This window comes from Macaca nemestrina, chromosome 7 (genome assembly GCF_043159975.1).
Source record: "Macaca nemestrina isolate mMacNem1 chromosome 7, mMacNem.hap1, whole genome shotgun sequence".
Taxonomy (NCBI): Eukaryota; Metazoa; Chordata; class Mammalia; order Primates; family Cercopithecidae; genus Macaca; species Macaca nemestrina.
This window is the reverse complement of record NC_092131.1, coordinates 151730468-151737309: the sequence shown is the minus strand read 5'-3', so window position 1 is coordinate 151737309 and position 6842 is coordinate 151730468. Positions and strand designations below refer to the sequence as shown.

At 43.8% G+C, this 6842-nt stretch overlaps 1 pseudogene; it reads left to right on the top strand.

Moving 5' to 3' along the window:
- The first annotated feature begins 1541 nt into the window (after positions 1-1541).
- On the top strand, positions 1542-4080 carry LOC105490442 (adenosylhomocysteinase-like; annotated as a pseudogene).
- Positions 4081-6842: the final 2762 nt, after the last annotated feature.

Sequence of the window (6842 nt, the reverse complement as noted above, 5' to 3'; positions counted from 1 at the left end):
TGAGCCACTGTGCCTGGCATGTTCCTCTTTTTCATGATGCTAATATCTTGTATGTCTGTGAACTAGAGTTTTCTTTTTTTTTTAGATTGTTGGACAATCACGAGGGAGGAACTTTCTCTCCCACTTTTGATGTTTCTTCCTTGTGGAGGGAATGTAATTAGTGTAGCTCCTGACCTTCCTGCACCTCTTTATTAGCTCTTCCCCAGGGAAGTCATTTATTTGATGGGTAAATTGGAGATGTAAATACTTGAGTATGTATGCTTTGCTTAGATCTCTTCGTTCTCTGAGAAATTGATTAAATTTAAACACACACACCCCAAGCCACGCTTCAGTCAATCATAGAGCGAACTACCAGCCAATGACAGCCAGCCAGCTGTTTGTCATATAACTAGGGACTTTCCACTGGATCATGCCCAAGCAAGGCAAATGCCTAGCTGTAGCCAATGAAGTTACTTCTTTACTTTTGCCTCCATGTTCAGCCTATAAGCATGCTGCTGCTCATGCTGTTAAAGTGGAGCTCTCTGAAGTTATTCTTTTTTTTCTATTTTTTTTTTTTTAAGACAAAGTCTTGTGCTGTCACCCAGGCTGGAGGGCAGTGGCACGATCACACCTCACTGCAGCGTTGACCCAGGTCCAAGCAAGCCTCCCACCTCAGCCTCCCAAGCAGCTGGGACTACAGGCATGCACCACCATGCTGGGCTTTTTTTTTTTTTTTAACTTTTTGGTAGAGACAAGGTCTCACCATGTTGCCTAGGCTCGTTTTGAATTCCTGGGCTCAAGCGATCCTCCCACCTCAGTTTCCTAAAGTATTAGAATTACAGGCATGAGCCACTGCACTCAGCCTTGAACTTATTCCAATTTTGAGTGCTGCCTCATTCATGAATCCTTTATTGCTCAAATAAACTGTTAAATTTATTTTATGTGAACCAGTGGTAATCATTGTCTTTAGGCAATAAAAAACAGATGGATAGAAAAGAATAAATGCTCAGTAAATAAACCACAGGATACTTATGCTTTGGCTAAAAAAAAAAAAATTGCAATGAAAATTTTTATACAATGTTGCTAATTGTATCATATGAATAAAAGCTACATTTTTAAAATAAATTATTAACATTATTCACTTCTTGCATTATTCTGGATAAACATATTTTAGTGACCTACAAAGTCCTATGTAATCTGTGCTCCATTCCCTTCCCACCCCTCTGAGATCATCTCTTATCATGATCCCACTCACTCACTCTATGCCAGCCATATGGCCTCCTTGCTGTTCCTCCAGCACACCCACCTTTTCCTGCCTCACTGCCTTCACCTGTGCCGCTCCCACTGCCTGGCTGCTCTTCTCCCATATGTATCCATGGCTTATTCCCTCTGTTCACCAAAGGCTCTACGGAAATGTCACTTTCACAGGGAGTCCTTCCCTGACTATCCATTACAAATACCACTGTTGCCCTGCCCAGTGCTGCCGGCCCTGTGCCTGTCCCCAGTTTGAGGCTTGGTTCTGTTTGCCCATGTCCATCATTCTGTGCAGAAGCACCACCAGTATGTCTCATTAACTACCCTACGAAGTTGCTGACACTGGTTTGGCTGCCTGGGGGTGGAAGGCCCTGGACACTGAGGAGAACGAGAAGCCAGGCCCGATGCACATGCAGGAGCTGTACTGAGCCTCCAAGCCACTGAAGGGTGTCTGCATCACTGGCTGCCTGCACGTGACCGTGGAGACAGTTGTCCTCACTGAGACCATCCTTGTCCTGGGTGCTGAAGTGCAGTGGTCCAGCTGCAACATCTTCTCCATCCAGGACCATCAGCAGCTGCCACTGCCAAGGCTGGGAGTCCAGTGAACGCCTGGAAGGGTGAAATGGAGGAGAAGTACCTGTGGTGCATCAAGCAGACACTGTACTTCAAGGACAAGCTCCTCAACATGATTCTGGACGTCAGTGGGGACCTTACCAACCTCACCCACACTAAGTACCCACAGCTCTTGTTGGGCATCAGAGACATCTCTGAGGAGACCACGACTGAGGTCCACAACCTATACAAGATGATGGACAGTGGGATCCTGAAGGTGTCCACCATCAACGTTAATGACTCTGTCACCAAGAGCAAGTTTGACAACCTCTATGGCTGCCACCAGTCCCTCATAGATGGCATCAAGTAGGCCATAGGTGTGATGATTGCCAGCAAGGTAGCTGTGGTAGCGGACTATGGTGATGTGGGCAAGGGCTATGCCCAGGCCCTGCAGGGTTTCGGGGCTCGCTCACAGCATTATCACCGAGATCGACCCCATCAATGCACTATAGGCTGCCATGAAGGGCTATGAGGGGACTACCATGGACGAGGCCTGTCAGGAGGGCAACATCTTTGTCACCACCACAGGCTAGGTTGACATCATGCTTGGCTAGCTGCCCAACAGGCACTTTGAACAGATGAAGGATGATGCCATCGTGTGTAACACCGGACACTCTGATGTGGAAATCGATGTCAGGTGGCTCAACAAGAATGCTATGAAGAAGGTGAACATCAAGCCCCAGATGGACCAGTACTGGCTAAAGAATGGGCGTGGCACCATCCTGCTGGCTGAGTGTCAGCTGGTCTACCTGGGTTGTGCTATGGACCAACCCAGCTTTATGATGAGTAACTCCTTCACCAACCATGCGATGGTGCAGATTGAGCTGTGAACCCACTCAAACAAGTACCCCACTGAGGTTCACTTCCTGTCCAAGAAGCTGGATGAGGCAGTGGCTGAAGCCCATCTGGGCAAGGTGAACATGAAACTGACCAAGCAGACTGAGAAGCAGGCCCAATATCTGGGCATGTCCCGTGATAATCCCTTCAAGCTGGATCACTACCACTACTGAGAGCCAGGCCTGTCCTTCACCTTCCAGCGGTCCTCTTTGCCCAGGCCCCGCCTCTCCTCCCTAAGGGCAAATGGCATCAACTTTGTGATTGGTCCAGCTGTTGTCCTTGCCCAGGCCCCGCCTCTCCTCCCTAAGGGCAAATGGCATCAACTTTGTGATTGGCTTGCCAGTGTTCCCCATCAACTCCCTGGGGTTGGTCACTCAGTTTTCAGCCTGTGCTGCATCCCTCATACTTTTCCAAGCGTGGCAAAGGGAATTGAGAGGACCCTCCTCAAGCCCTGATCATGATGGAGGTACAAGGGAGGCAGCCACAGGGAACCATGAACTCAGTGGTCTTGGAACTGCTCACTAAGTCTGTCCTTCCTTAGCCTGGAAGTTGGTGGTGGAGTGACAAAACCCAAGTATTAATACGTTACCATCTAGGCCTTTATCTGGTCTGTGGACTTATACCCGTGTGCTTGGTTTACAGGTTCAGTGGTTCCTCAGCCCGTGACAGATGAGAAGGAGCTATATTGAAGGGCAAGGAGGAACTGTTTGAATTTTCCTGAGAGCCTGGCTTAGTGCTGGGCCTTCTCTTAAACCTCATAACAATGAGGTTGGTACTTTTAGTCCTTGTTTTACAGGGGTTAGAATAGACTGTTAAGGGACAACTGAGAAAAGATAGAGAAGTAACAGCCAGAGGTTGAGAGGGGCCATTAAAATGTAAAAGCAGGCATAGATCTGCCACCACTTTGTAACAAGATGGTTTCTATCACAACCCCACAGAATAATTTGGCTTATAATGTTTATACAAATGTTTAAAGAAAGCAATAAGGTGGGTAAAAAAAAATCTTAGTGCCAAAACACACACACACACACACACACACACAAAATCACTGTTGGCCGGGCACAGGGGCTCACACCTGTAATCCCAGCACTTTGGGAGACCTAGGCGGGAGGATCACTTCAGCCAGGAGTTCAAGACCAGCCTGGATAACAAGGTAAAACCCCATCTCTACAAAAAATACAAAAATTAGTTGGGGATAGCGATGCATGCCTATAGTCCTAGCTACTAGAGAGGCTGAGGTGGGAGGGTCACTTGAACCTGGGAGATCGAAGCTGCAGTGAACCATGAACATGCCACCGTACTCCAGCCTGGGCAACAGAGCAAGACCCTGTCTCAAAAAACAACAACAACAACAACAACAAAAACCCACAAACAAAAACCACTGTCCTTGCTAGTCCTTTATCCTGTTTTATTTTTCTTCTAACACTTCTAGCACTTCACATACTATATGCATATTTGCTTATTGTATGTCTCCTTGACTAGAATGTAAGTCAGCTCTGTGTTGAGCAGGAATTTTATATTGTGAATCTAAAACAATGCCTGGCATAGAACATGCATTCAGCAAGTACTTGTTAAATGATTGGAAGACGAACCAGATTTTGGACTACTGCTTATGCTGGATAGCATGTAAATTAAAGCTATGATCAAATACAGGCCATGCCTCTGAACAGCTGATGACCACTTAGATTCTAGGTGCCACAGATACTGCTGCTTGGTTGGTTACAATACACATTTTTTTTCCACTTTTACTCTGAACTATTATTCATTATTGGATGGTGGGTGAGGGGAAAAATACAGAATACATGTCCTAGTCCAGTGCTGTCCATTAGAGCTTTCTTTAATAATGGAAATAGCCTATATCTGCTGGGCCACTAGTGGCTATTGAGCACTTGAAATATGGCTACTTTGACTGAACTGAATTTTTAATTTTACAACTAGCTGTGGTTACTAGTTACTATATTTAGCAGCCATGCTCAACAATCCTATAGGTCTATCTTAATTATTTTTATAGGAATGAAGAGTATTATCATGATTTCTTAATTATATATATTTGGTTTTAATTTCTACGGAGGAAGAGGACAACAAAGTTTTGTGAACTACTGTTCGGATAAGTTTGTAGTTTTTTAAAGAAAAGACTTCACAGAGAACAGGGCAGAGAGTAACAAAATATCTGATTTCCAAAAAATTCAATCAAACTTTGATATGGATTCGGTCAAATCATTGCTAAATGGCCTCCTTAACATTATTATTAAACCGATTTACATAATGTGCTTTTTACTAGTCAAATACGTTGTTTTAAATCTTAATTATTTTTGATTATAAAAGTAATACACATCCAGTGTAACAAGTTCAAATAGTCTCTCAGGCGGATAAAGTAAAATACGGATGTTCACCACACTGTACCTACCAAGATGCCCATACCCCAAAGATGATTGCTGTTAAACATTTAGAGTACCTTTCCTGACTTTGCTGTCTAAGCAGCTTTAAAAATCAATACTTTTGGTTTAAAGTGATAGCTCTGAATCCCCTTTAGGCATAGAGTGTGGGAAATTATATTTCTGCAGCAAACTCAGGCCCTGCAACATCAAGTGTGGATTCACTGGAAATTATTTGAAGTAACACTTAGAGATCATAGTAGCCAAAAAAATGTTGGGAAATGAAAAAGGGGTTTTAAAAAATTAATTATTATTATTTTCTTTTCAAAGAGACGGGGTCTTCACTCCGTTACCCAGGATGGGGTTCAGTGGCGGAATCAGAGCTCACTGAAGCCTCAAACTCCTGGGCGCAACCAATCCTCCTGTCTCAGCCTCTCAAGTAGCTTGGACTACAGGCATGCACCAACCGTGCCCGGCTAATTTTTAAATATTTTGTAGGGATAGGATCTTGCTATGTTGCCCAGGCTGGTCTCAAAACTCCTGACCTCAAGCAATCCATGCACCTCAGCCTCCCATAGTGCTGGGATTACAACTGTGAGCCCCTACACCCAGCCGAAAAAGGTTTTGTGGAGGGAGTATGATCAGAAGAAAAATCATGGAATGTGCTCGAAAGAGATCTAAAGGGCCATGGAAGTTAAAACGTTGAACTCTATAGAACAAAACATGAAGTATGGAAAGATTATTTAAAAAACACTTGACTTTGGAACAAAATCCAAATTGTTCCCATGATTTCATTCTTTGACATTATGTTCATTTGGTTATCTTAGTCTTTTCTCAGACTTCCTCTTTAACAGAGAATTATCTGAAAGCCCCTGGCTAAGTTAATGCTTATGACTGTGGTCACAAATGGATGGCTTGGATTTTATTTGTTTTGCAGTGTTTGTAAATTTTTTTATGTATACTGTTGTTGTCAACTAACAATTCGTGTGTATATGGATTACGTTAGTTGACACGCACACACACACACACACATATATATATATATATATATATATAATATTCCCCAAATTTAAAAAGCAGTTTGGAGATTTTTCCCACGCACAGAAAATCAGAAAATTGGCAACACTCTGCCCCATTTCCTTATGGCAACAATTTAAACAGGCCATGAGCCGTCCACATGGAGACTGGACCTTGAAACAGCAGCTAGTGTTTTGAGCTCTAAGCTAACACTTTGGACTTTCAGTCATGTTTTCTTTCCCCAAACAAATAGAAAAGTTTTATTTCAAAGAGGAAAAGGGTGCAACAGCTGCAACATACATAAAACCTATTTAGTTTTACTTGGGAGTGAGAATCAGGAAACCTGGGCTGTTCTTAACTTAGTTTGGATAAAGAAGGGTAGTTAAGCTGTCCTTATGTCTCTTACCAAGTGGAGAAAATACTGCTGTAGTTCACAGAAATTTTGGGGAGTTTTAGATTCTATGGAAAACGGAAATGCTATTTGTAACTTAGATTTTTTTTTTTTTTTTGGAGGAGTCTCGCTCTGTTGCTCAGGCTGGAGTGCAGTGGCATGATCTAACCTACACCTTCCTGGTTCAGTCGATTCACCTGCCTCAGCCTCCTGAGTAGCTGGGATTACAGGTGCGTGCCACCACGCCCAGCTAATGTTTGTATTTTTAGTAGAGACGAGGTTTCACCATTTTGGCCAAGCTGGTCTCAAACTCCTGACCTCAAGTGATCTGCCCACCTCGGCCTCCCAAAGTGCTGGGATTACAGGCATGAGCCACC